Below are 13791 nucleotides of genomic sequence, written 5' to 3'. Positions count from 1 at the left end.
CTATACCTCTTCAATGTGTCTTGTGAAAAGATTTGAAAACATGTTTCAATGACATGCAGACCCATGCTTATAGCATAACTCATAAAAGTTAAATATTGGAAGTAGCCTATATGTCTATCTATAGAAGAATGGATAAAGAAAAAATATATACAGTGAAATAGTCATCCAACATAAAGAAGGATAAATCTGGGTCATTTGTAGGAAAATGGATCCATTTTGAGACCATAATGCTGAGTGAAATAAACCAGACACAGAAAATTAACTATCACATGGCTTCTCATTTATGAAAAAACCCAAAGTATAAATCATTTAAGGAGCAAAATGAAAGATAGGTAATGGGAAATAGGGGCACAGACTCTGGGGAAATGGGTAAATAAATAAAAAGGATTATGAATATATATGATGTGATATATATTAAGATGAATGTATTCATTATGCATTATAGCTATATATTAAGAAGGAGAATCCATTATCTTCTATACAGACTGTGTTCAGACTATCTTCTGCTAGTCTTGTGCTGCTCCCCACACCACCTCTGGTCCCTCCAGTGACCCAGGAGCCTGACTCCTGCAATTCCTAATGTCCTGCCTTGTCTTCATTGGTTCATCTTCCCAAGTATGGCCTGGGCCCTTGCATCAGTGCTTTCTGCTCTGTTTCTATATTGTTGAACATCATGGACAAAGATGTCTCTATTTTTTTCTGTTTCTGGGGCCCTACATTTGTTTTCCTCACATACGCTTCTAAGATTAGCCTGGGAAGATAACAGTCAAGAAACAAAGTCAGCAAACCCTAGGTCCACTAGAACTGCCCATGAATTCAATACAATGTAGTTAGTCTCACTTATTTTATTCCACCCCTAGAGCTAAAATCCCATACATTTAATGCATTTTAAACTCATTATCCACAGCTCTTCTGCTTCCCTGCTTACAGTTTTCCTTTATGTTGGTACTTTAACCTCACTTTTCCTAGGAATTTCCAGACCATAGCCCTGGCACCAAGTCCAGGGCTATTGTATACTGCCTGTGTTTTTCTAGGTTCTGTTTTACCCTATGTGCCCTTGCACTTGTTATGTTAGGTTTTTTCCTTCAATCCCCTACTACACTACAGACTTCATGGAGCATGACTATGATCATCCATGTCCCCAAGCTCATTCAGCATCAGTGCCGATCAGGATCAGGGCCATGGACAGTATCACATCTCTTCTCCAGGGCCAGCTTGACAGTAATGTCTGCTGTCTGAGCACCTTGTGCTCTTACACATTTCCTCTTCTTCTGTAGTCCATAAGTAATCTCTCTTATTTGTTAATATTTGTAATATTCCTCCTCTAGTCTGGAGACATCTCAAAAGCCCGGAGATCATTTTGGGTGCATACTTGGGGATTGGGAGTTGTTTTCTGTGGTCTTTAAGATACCTGTTTTTCTCTCTCCTTTTTAAAAAATATTCTGAGACTTCCAAAAGCCAGTTCTAAAGCAATGTGTGTCTCCTGAAGTACAGCTTTTAGTAGACAAGTGTTTATATCAATCACAAGTTCAGGTGAAATTAAATTCAGAAAAAAAAAAAAAAAAAACAGAACATGGGGAATCCAATTAGCATCATTACCTACTTGATACTTAGAATATGAAGGTTACAGTCACTCAATCAGCTGTTCTTATTTGGCTGTTGTGGAACCAGCACTGCAGATGAGCCTTCTCTGTCACTCAGGGAGACTGTTTCTACGAGCATAGAATTCTGCCAGTACAGGGACAAGGTTATATACCGAACCGATGGTCCTGTTTGCAGCCTGATTTTTAAACAACAAACTCAGTAACTTCTATATACACCAAAAATAAAGAACTTCCTCAAATCCACATTCTTGCATATCTTCAGGACCTTCCCCATGTTGGAGAAATTAGAATGATATCATGAAAATATTGGCCAGAGAATAGCAGGCATATCTGGATCTGGCCTCGGAGTATCACCATGTTTGTCCATCATCCTGAGAGAGAACTTTACTAGGAGAAATGAAAAATAAACCAGAACAACCTCTGTCTTAGCTGGAGAAGGATGAACTGTGGTTTCTCTACCTACTGAGTAAAGCAGAAATTGAGGCCACATTCTTTTCTAGTCTATCTTATACTCAAAACAAAGCTTCAGGTTGCACCACCTCCCAAGCACAAAGAAGCATGAGACCAAAGACAGTGGCTAAATCACCACAGGGATGGCATGGAAAGGATGCTACCTCCATTGTGCACCTCACACTCCTGTGTGTAGATGCACCATGTGTTAGCGAACAGATATTACACTGACAAGCTTTGAGTTTTCCACCCAATTTATGCCACTTAGAAGAATGTTATAACTGTTCTCATATCTTTGCCTATTGAATCTTGCTAATCCATCCTCCTAAATACCACCTTCTCTAAATTATTTTTGCTGTTTGTAGAAGACTTTGGCAAATAGATATCTAAAGTATAAAATGGTGGTTAGTTGGGAAACTAAAGAAATTTCCTGGGAAGTGCAACCCAAGCAAATAAGCTTTCCCTGAAATGTATTAAAAAATAAAGTGGAAGATTTGGGGGAAATAAATTATTTAGATAGTATCACCACTTGAAGCACTCCTGATCTAGGGCAGACAGGTGGCCAAAGGCCCTTTTTCAATTGCTGGTCCTTAGAACGTTTAATCGCAGAGGTAAAAGAAGTGAAAGTAAAACACAATCATAGCAACAATTCAGAAAAGAGGCCCTCAGCTCATACAGGTGCACAGGTACTGCGGGGTAGTCCATGAGACACCAGTGGACATTCCAACAATCAAGCATTGGATCACGTAGCCAGAGCAAACAATTTTCTCATAGGAACTGGTCACCATTACTCAATTAAATATCGCAATACTATACAAGCACACACATACCACACATGCTGGTATTATTGATTCCTGTGCAAGCTCACAAAGCATTAATGCAATTTTTTCAGTGCTCTAAGCAAGACAATTTGTCAAAAGCCTTCCCTGGACTTGGCATAGGGAGATACTGGGATCAACAGAACAGGAGCTTGCAACTGCAAAGAACATACAGGGAAGCACAGAAGACTCAGATTGTGGACAGACTGGGATACCTAGAAGGACTAGATATGTATTTTTCAGGTTAAATGAGAAAATCAAAACTTGAAAGATACATCTTTTCACTTGACAGGGATGTATAATTATAGTTGTGACCAATTAAATCCAACAACACACTTCATCTGAGGCCAGTAAAAAGAAATGTTTATTTCATAATTTTAGATATAAAATATTTTACAAAGAAAAGAAAAAATTGGTGATAGCAATCTCATCAGATATGATTACCTCTATATGTTAACTTGTAAACTGATATAGCTAAAGAGACACAAAAGAAGTTATGATTGCATATCTGTAATTTATCTCAATATTGATGGAAATTGGAATGCAATTCATTTGAGATAATACAGAATTGCTCAGTTTTGCTTTTTTGGTATTATAAAAGGATATTTTCAAATTAAACTTTTGGTTTCTCTTTCAGATTTTCGAGGGTATAATCTTGCCTTTCTTAAAATTTTTGCTTTTAGAAACACTAATATTGGCAGCCTGAGGTAGCACTGATGGCACATTATGGTATCATAAACTGTAAAACTGTAAAAGGAAAAACAACCATAACAACCATTCATTTCAAGCCTATAAAGCTCCACTAGATAATGTTGATCTTGATAAGATATAAATAAAAGCAAAAAGCAGGTTATGTATAAGTTTTATACATTTCTGATTGTGTGAACCAATACAATATTTCTAAGAATCCATAAGCAATATGATTGTGAGCTTCAAATTACCCTGTTGTTACAGACAGAAACATGAAATTTAAGAGTGTCTATCATACGTACTTGCCTTTGTAGTTGATTTGAACTCCTACTGGTGAAGAATATCCCTCATTCCAGAGGATGCAAAGTTAGAGACTCACAAACCTGGGAGCATCTCATATAACTTTTAGAGCTCTTTTCATGTGCCAATGTGAATATGTCAATGCTAGACTTGTAAATGTGAACAGAACTTTGAAAAGACACTTTAAAAATCCACATACTTCGAATGGAAAATTAGCCTCTTTTATCAGACTTCTCCATTCAGTAGGAGTGTCACTAGGGAGAGGTGATTTCCCCAGAAAGGTAAAGCACATGTCCCACCAGCGTTGCTCAGCATCTAGTGTTCTCTCGTCCATTTGGGTTTTTGGCCTCACACTCGTGCTGCTCCCTTGAGGTCACCTCGTCCTTCTCAAATGCATAGGCTGTTATTCTTTCAGTCGCTATATCTTCTGGAAGCAAACAAACTCAGATGCTGAGAAATGTCATCATCAATGCTGAGAAATGTCATCATCAATAATTACATTCACTCTTTTAGTTCATTTAACACTTTCTTCTTAATTGTGTAAGTTGACTTTTCTTCTATTTTGTTGAAACCTTTAGAACTTTTGAAATATAAAAAAGAAGGAAAATAACTGTGAATTTATTTAGAAACCTAATACACTCCCTATTCACTATTGGCACTATTTTACCTTTTGTTACTGTTATAACATCACATTTTTGTTTATTTGAAATAGCAGCAGAAGTTGTGGTAGGAACATGGGACAAATGAATGTTGAAAGTCTCCATGTCTCCTGAAACAACATGTATCAGCAAAGCCAGGATGAGGAAACAAACTACATCCTTAGAAAAACTAATATAGGAGATATGATAGACATTGAAAATCGATAGGAAAGCACTCATAGGTAAAGGATAACTGGGATATGGGAAAAGAGAAGGGAAAGAAGGAGAAAGTTTGTATATATGTATATGCAGGATAGTTAACACGGGTGTTCTACTGTCCTGTATTTCCTTGCTGAAAGAAACTGTCAGTGAGGCATTGGTTGATTAGCTTTGTATGTCTATATGTGTTTTCATGAGAAACTACATTGAAGATATCAATATGTAATACAATAAGCATTGTTAATTCCCTACCACTCTGTTTGTAACTCTGTAATGTCTGTACTGATCCTATGCTATTTTGTAAAATGTTGTCGTCTGTTAGTATTTTCCTTCTTTTATTTCTAAAATAAAAAAAAAAAGAAAAAAAAGAAAAACTAGAAAGCAGAAAGTTCCAAACTTCAATGTAAGAATAAGCTATATGCCCATCAGAACTGAATTCAGAAGCCACAACAATGTCACAGAAAGATAAAACCTGTATCAAATTCATTTGCAGAAGTGAAGGACACTGTTCTGAGCACTCCAGGAGAAAGCCTGAAAAGAAATCATGAATGAGTGTGGGAGGTAATGAGAGGACATCATCCACTGACAGTTGGGACAAAAATTAGAACATGAGACATTGGCTGAACAGGATATAGGGAGGGGCTGTGTATTAAAAGGATTGTCCACTCTGTGAATGGAGAAACAGAGTCAATCACTCTCCTGTAGCCCTCCAGGGACTATTCATCTGCAAGTAACTGGAACAAAAAAATTGCAAATCTTTGAATGAGTAATAAGTATTCAATGTCTACAGAAAGGAAGAAGCCTGAAGAAAAGAGAAAAAACATTTAATACTTCCCTCTTGTTTATTTCTTCTGTGTAAGACATCTCTTTTGTCTGTGTATTATACTCTGAGTAATTACTTTGAATACAGTGTTATACAATGCATTAACTATTGTTATTTTCTTATTGTTATGAAATTTTTTCATAAAATAGAAAAAAAATACTTTACTGAAGATCAAGAAAAGTCACCAGTGAAACTTTCATGCAATATAGAGGACATTATACCCCCAACTTTCAAACAATTAAATATGAATATAAAAAATAATTTACAAAAATAAAAATAGAGAAAAGATATTGAGGACAGAGAAAATTTGATAAGCTAATGTGATATATCATAATCAGTAGACTTTACAAATAAATAGAAAAATGCAATAATAACAGCTAAATCCTGAAAGTAGTTTCTATGTACATCAACAGGTGAATAGGTATAGAAAATGGGGCATTTATACATAATGCAGTACTATTCTACATAAGGAAAGATAAACTTGAGTCATTTGTAGGAAAATGGATTCCCATTTAAGACCATAATATGAGGTGAAATAAATCAGACACACAAGCTTAAATATCAGATGATTTCTCTTATATGAGAAATCTAAACTATAAATAAGTTAAAGATGAAACAACAGATAATAGGAAACAGGGAAATAGACTTTTTACCAAAGGGAAAGGGATAAAGAGATGGAGACAGCAGAGAGGGAAAAGGGATAAAAAGGAACTAAGATATGTTATGTACATGTACAAACTCACTACACTGAAAGAAATTATTATGTACTACAAACATGTAATAATAAAAATTTTAAAAAGGAAAATCACCCTAAAATAAATAAAATAGAAATTTAATCAGAAGAAACACATATTAAAGAGACAAAAAGAAACACAGAAGGATATAGATTATCAGATGAGAAAAAAGTCAGAAAAAAATGGCAAAAGTTACCATTTAGAAGACTAGGACAAGATATCCAGTAGAAAATGTACATATCCTCCAAGAGGAAAGTCAAAGGACTAAAAACTTATTATTTTCAAATGTCACTAAGGACTTCTGCTAATGGTAGGACAAGGCATCTTGTGTTCGAGCAACATTTCTGCTGCTAATTCAAGAAAATTCATATGAGTACAAAAATAATTTATTTAAAGGCTTGAGATCCACCTGAAGAAATGAAAATCAGAAAAGCCAGGAGCTTAAAAGCAAAAAAAGCTGTGGAGAAGTAAACAGTTAAGAACTTTAAAATAATTCTAACAAGTATGCCTGTGATCAATCATACTAAACCCCATTAATATGGTCAATGCATACACAATACTGTAAAATAAAACATTTAAAAGGAAATACAGAAAAGAAAGCAAAAATGAATATAAACTCTCTAGATTAATAGAATCTTTAAAAATTAATCTAATGTAATATATAGTACATTTGAAGTTAAGAATTCAATATGAGTCTACTTACAGATTGGACACTATAGAATACATGACCATACAGGCATACAAATGTTTATAAAGGCACAATTCCTAATAGCTAAATCCTAGAAGCAGGCTGTATATCCATCAACAGATAATTAGATAAAGAAAATATGGAATCTGTTCATAATGCAATACCACTTGGCTACAAAGAAGGACAAATTTGAGACATTTGTAGAAAAATGAATGTCCCTGGACAATATGTCAAGTGAAATGAATCAGACACACAAGTTTAAGTATTAGATGGTACCTCTCATTTGAATAAGGCAAATTTCAATAAAAAAGCACAGTAAGTGAGGGATGGAAGAAGACAATGGGATAGATCTTTTGCAAATGGAAAGAGATCCAAGAGAATGAGGGAGAGAGGACAGGGGGAGGGGAAGAGGAAATAAGTATCATAAAAGTATGCCATGTATAGGAATCTAAAAACTTAAATGAATGTAAATATAATCTATCACAAACATGAGATAAGATTAATAATATCAATAAGAATGAACCTGGGAAATGGGGATTTAGAGAGGGAGGGAGGGATGAGGGGGAAGAGAATTAAAAAAAAGGAAACAAGCTGTATTATGTAAAGATACCAGGTGCCTGAGACGATTGTAGATTGCATGTACTGCAAACATGTACTAACAAAAAAATGAAAAAACCTACATTGGAACTATATGCATGATTATAGATAAAAAGGACAATGAAATAAAAATTCATATTACATTGTGAAAATGTTGAACACCTGTGGAATTATAATTGCAAAAGGGAGACTGAAGTCCTACATACTTGAAGAACTACTTATCAAGATTTTCAAAACTTTAAAAATACTAAACATAACAAGTCCTGGTAGGGATGTGCATAAAACACTTGCACATCGTTAATTAATGTAAATTACCTCAGTAGTTATGGAAAAACATATGGAAGTTCCTCTAAAAATTAAAATTCAATTACTATATCAACTAGTAATCCCACTGCTGAGCAGACACCCAGAAGAAATGAAATTAGTGTGCTGAATAGATATCTGGTCTCACATACTCACTGTAGCACCTTTTACCACAACCAAGAAATGGAAATATCCTAAGTGCTTATCAACAGATGAATGGGTAAGGAATATGTAATACATATACACAATGGAATATTATTCACCCATAAAAGGGTGAAGTCCTGTCTTTCAAAACAACTTGGACAGAAGTAGAAATTAGGCTGTGTGAAACAAACTGAAAACAGGAAGACAAACACAGTGGTTTCTTGCCCCACTGTAATTCCTGCTGAGTTGCTATGGCACCCAGCCAATATGGCACTGGAGGTCATGTGGTATGGTGCTGAGTCACTATGGTGTCCAGCCAATATGGTGCTGGCCACTAGAGGCCATGTGCTAAGCCCCACCCTTCTTTCGCTGAGTCAAATTACGACTTCCTACTTCCCTTTTTGTAATATCCTGTTCCCTTTTCCCAGGCTTCCACCTAATCCTGGTCTGCCATGTCAGGCGGTCTGCCTCCTAAACCCTGCCTCCAGCCTGGGGCTATTTAACCTTGGACCCCATGAAAGACCCTCAGAAGCTCCACACTTTTCTCTCTCTTTCCTTGTTGTCTTCTCCGTGCCCACAATAAAGGCATTTTATTCTGTTTTACTTCTCTCTGCACTGGAAAAACCTATCACACATGACCTCAGAATGTGTGAAATCTAAAAATCTTGATCTCATGGAAGTTAGTGTGAAATGGTGGACATGGCGAAAAAGGAGAGCAGGATGGGGAAGATGAAGAAAGGTTGATAATGAGTACTAGTGAGTTACTTAGAAGCAAGAACTTCTTGTATGTTATTGTGGAATAGGGTGACTACAGGTTAAAGAAATGTACTGAACATTTATAAGAGCTATAAGAAAAGATTTTCAAAGTTTTCACCATGAAGAAATGATAAATGTTTCAGGATATTTACCTTGATTTAAAAATTATATAATGTATACATATATCAAAATATAACATGATACACTTTTAATATGTATAATTTTAATATTTTTATCAATTAAAATAAGTTTAAGATAGAAAAAAGTTTTACACAAGGAGTACCAATTTAAGAAATGATATTTCCTTGGAGACTATCGTTTATGAAATGGTGGTGTGAAGAGTTCAATAGGCCCTCTCCCCAGTAAAGCAAACATTGAGTTGGTGTAAATTATAAATAATTATTTTAAATCTCTGGAAAATGTCTTAAATACATACAGGAAGTGGGAAAACATTTAAGAAAAAATTTAAGTCTTTGTAAGAATAGCCAAAACCTGTTGCAGTCCATTCAGGAACCTCTCCCTTCCACACCCAGTTCAATGTGACAAAAACTCTACTCCAATGAGTTTGGTCAAGAATATGGGCTCCCTCTTCCCATCTCAGTGCTCTGCCTCACAGTTTATCACTATGCACATATCCCATGAAGAAAAACCTTTCATATGTCTCACCACTTCCGGATCCATGTTCTGCAAGATATTCTCTAGGCAGGTACAATTGAATAAAGTGGGGTTCACTCTCCTCACTAGCTCCCATTCACAGCGGAAGCTTCACATCACATGAACAGAAGGCTAAGAAAACAAATCACAAATTCTTCCAAATGAGTTCCCTCATTGGACAGAAGTTACACGTTGGGAGGAGCAACTCTCAAAGACTAGGGGTGGCATCCTTATCCAATAGCCTACTTATGGAGTACAGATGCCACTCTAAGAGAAGTGGACCACTTTCTGTACTCCCAGCTCCCACACAGTGGCAGAGAGGTTCTGACAGAGAGGTTCTGGGGAGAGATGTAGGACAAAAGAACAGGAAGTTCTATATCTCTCCCTAATGGGATTGATTTTATTTGGAAAAGAGTGCAGACAAACTCATGCCAAAAGGTATTGTTAAAAACAATGAATATCCTGTGGTGAGCAATTAAGGACAGGCTGTTAGTCTTGTCACAACAGTAGCAACAAGTAAAATGGTAGACCAGCTAGAAATTTAAGAAAGACGACCAGATAAAGAGACAGAGCTCTGCTGGCCCAGAGAAACCTCTAACAACTAGCAACATCCTACTCTTGGAAAGGATATGGCTTTATTTGAATTAGATTGGTGTCGTAAAAAACATAGAACATAGTGAGTACAGAATTTCAATTTGAGGTGAAGAAAATTTTCTGCAGGTGGAAAATGGCAATAGCTGCATGACAATGAGAAGGTATATGATACACTGAAAATATGCTGAAAACATATTAGATACTCTGAAGATACAGATATTTTGGTATGTTTTTTTCAGATACACTGAAAAATATGTTGAAAACAGTTAAGCAGTCAATTTCATGTTTTGTCCATTTTACCATTATAAACATTAATAAAATCATCTAGCAGGAAGTAAGGGTTAACAGGTAAGATTCATACCAGCAGAGGCAGATCAGACAGAATCTTACTGGGTGATCATGGACAGACAAAATCTGAGAGACATCAGCCAAAACCAATATCATCCTTAGTCATTATATCAATAAAGCATTAAATATGAATGCATTAAGTAGTCAAATCAAAAGACAGAGACTGTCCAGCTAGTTTTAAAAAGACACAATTCAAGTATATGTTGCTGATAAGACATATCCTTTAGATTCAAAGATACAAATACGTTAAAAACAAAAAACAGGAAACAGAAGACCTATTGAGAGGTCCGTTGAGAGGCCCCAGTTGGCTCAGCATTTGTTTTTCTGAATTGTACTAACTATAAGACTTTTAGGAAAAATACCAAGTCAGTTCAAAACTTGAGCAATGGAGTTAGTGACCTTTAAGAATGTGGTGGTGAACTTTACCCTTATTATGGCTGCATCTAGATTTCCCCGAAAGCCTCATGCAGTGATAGGTGGGGATTTTTCAGAGGTGGCTGGATTCAGAATGTGTGATGCTAGAATTGATTCATGGTGCAATGCTAGGATCAAGGGCGGTAGGATTAATTGTGTGAGTACTATCTTCCCTAAGTAGCCTGGTTAAGATATTCGAGGTAGAATGACGTGTGGTCATCCCTTACTGCTTTGCTACCTTCTGTCTGCCATGAACTGTTTCTCCTCTGTGATGCCTGTGTGTCATGCCACCCTGCCTTAGAGCCAGCCAATTATGGACTAAAACCCCTATATATTGTGAACTAAGTAAACCTTTCCTCCTTCAACTTCAGAGGCTGGGTATTTTGTTTCAGGAATGAGAAAAGTAACTAAGGAATGGGTTTTGCTGGGTCCTTCCCAAAAGAAGCTCTACAGGACCATGATGTTGGAGACCTTTAGGAATCTTTCCTCTGACAAAAATGGAAATACTAAAAATATTGTTGATGAGCACAAAAATCCCAGAAGAAATCTAAGAAATGAAGTAGTAGTGAAATTCCATGAACATAAAGAAGGTAGTCAATGTGGAGAAATCTTCAACCAGGTTTCTTCAAAGCATGTTGTGAATAAGAAAATTTCTCTGGGAGTGGCATTCTGTGAAACGCATGGATATAGAGAAATCTTCATTGGACATTCATCCCCAAAGGTACGCCTCAGAGGTCATACTTGTCATAAACCATGTGAAAATCAGGAATATGAAAAGAAGCTATATAAATATATGGAAATTGATAAAGCTTTGATTCACCTCCAAGCCTCTTTTTTGTGGGTGTTAGTAGGATACATTGTTTTATTTAAGGAAGAAAAGAAAATATATCTATGTACAAGATAGTTAAGATAATTATACAGACAGTTTCTCTTAGTTCATTAAAAAGAAAGTTTTGTGCTAATATTGCATAGACAACATACTATGCCTATATTTTCTACTCTGAATAACTACTACAAATAAAATAATATGCAATGTATTAACTATTGTAATTATCTTACTAACCTGTTTTGAAACTCGGTTTCATTGTTATGTTTATCTTTTTTCTCTCTAAAATAAAAAAGAGAAGAAAACAGTAAAAACTGTACAGAATTTCTAAACAAGATGATAGGAAATTAAAAATGGTTATTATATTGCTTATTGTTATCTTTAAAGTAGTTGCTCAGGTTACCAGATATAGGCAAGCAAAACTGATCAAACAATATAAGAGCTAACTGATCCTTTCAATGAACTAATAGAAATTAGTAATACAATAATATTAGCTATCTGGCTCTTGTAAGCACAAAAGGATGCACCTCACAGAGAAATCCTATAAATGTAAGCAATACAAGAGAGGCTTTCCTTGTTCTCATTTCCTTCACAAGGATGAAAAAATTCACACTGGAGACAAACTATGGATGCAAGCAGCATGCAAAAATGTTTTTCTTTATGTAATCTTTGAAGACATGAGCAAAATCACATTGGTGAAAATCTAATGATAATAAACAATGTGGGAAAGCCTACAGCTCTATGAGTTAATTTCTAAGACAGGAGTGGACTGACACTGGCATGCAATTCTGTGGATGTAAGCTATGTGATACAACCTTCCTTGACACAGTTCACATCAAATCATCAAATCTCACAGTGGTGAGAAAAGCTATAGGGTAAATGCGACAGTTAAGCTGGACTGTCACCTTGATTGGCTTGAGGGACACCTCAGGGATTAGCAAAATATACTTCTGAATATGCCTGAGTGGACTATACAGGTGTGATCTTAGGTACTATATATGGTCCCTTCTTTTCTGGTGCTGGTCTCCTGTCCCCTGTTCCCTGGCCAACATGAAATGAGCAGTTTTACTCTATGAGGTCCTCACATCATGATGCTTTTGCTTGGAATCCAGCTAACCACGTACTGAACTGCCTGAAACCATGAGCGTAATTAAACCTCTCCCCAGTAGTGGTGGGTATCACGTATTTCACTCCAGCAATAGAAAAGCTAATATGGTAAGTGATGTTAGGAAAGTCATTTCTTATTCTGGTACCTTTCAAAAACATGACAGGACTCACAACTGAAAGAAAAACCTCTAGATGTCACCAATGTGAGAAAGCTTTTTTCTTATGTTGTGTGAATTTCAAATACATGAAAGGATTCACAGTGGAGACAACCCCTAAAGAGTGTGGGAGGATATCATTATCACCAGAATTTTCTATCATTCATGAGAATACATAATGGATATAACGCTTGCCAATGGAAACCATGTGGAAAAGCCTTTAGCCACTTCAGTTCACTTCACAGTTATAAAATAATACGGTGCAGAAAGAAAAATTGTGTAAAAGAGATGTATAAAAGTTTTCCATTTGTCCACATGTAAGAATGCACAATGGATCAAATCCTTGTAAATGTGAAAAACACTAGACAATTTTCTGTTGAAAGCTTCAAGTCCTGTGAAAATGCATCATCCAGTGAATTCCTAAAAACATAAATAACATGAAGCTCTTTGTACCAACTAATTTGTTAGAAAGCTCTGGAAAATACATAATGTGATGGGAATGTTCTGTAAATTATAAATGCAATATGTTTAACACAGGCTTATTCTTAAATATCTGGAGTATATATTTCTAATTTTTCATTTTTTAAAAATAAAACAGCTTTATTGAACTAAAAACTTGTGTACCATAGAATCCATAAACTTAAAATACAAAAATCAGTAGATTTCTAATTTTTATCTGTGAAAATAAAATTTGAGGTGTCATTTTTCTGCAAGGTTGGTTAAGTATTACCATGCTTTTAATTGGGAGTTTACTACTGAATCAAATAAAATAATAAAATGTTTTCTTCTTTCATTTTGAACTCCATTAGATTCGTTTCATTCATGGGTGAATTGAAATATCTTTCTAATATTCCAGTAGCCTAATCTCTCTATAGTGTTCAAATCAGTGGGTTTAATAGAAAATAGAAAAATCAGTTTCAGTGATTTTT

Source organism: Chinchilla lanigera, unplaced genomic scaffold (assembly GCF_000276665.1).
Source record: "Chinchilla lanigera isolate Chin_1 unplaced genomic scaffold, ChiLan1.0 scaffold00106, whole genome shotgun sequence".
NCBI lineage: Eukaryota > Metazoa > Chordata > Mammalia > Rodentia > Chinchillidae > Chinchilla > Chinchilla lanigera.
This window is presented reverse-complemented; position numbering follows the sequence as displayed.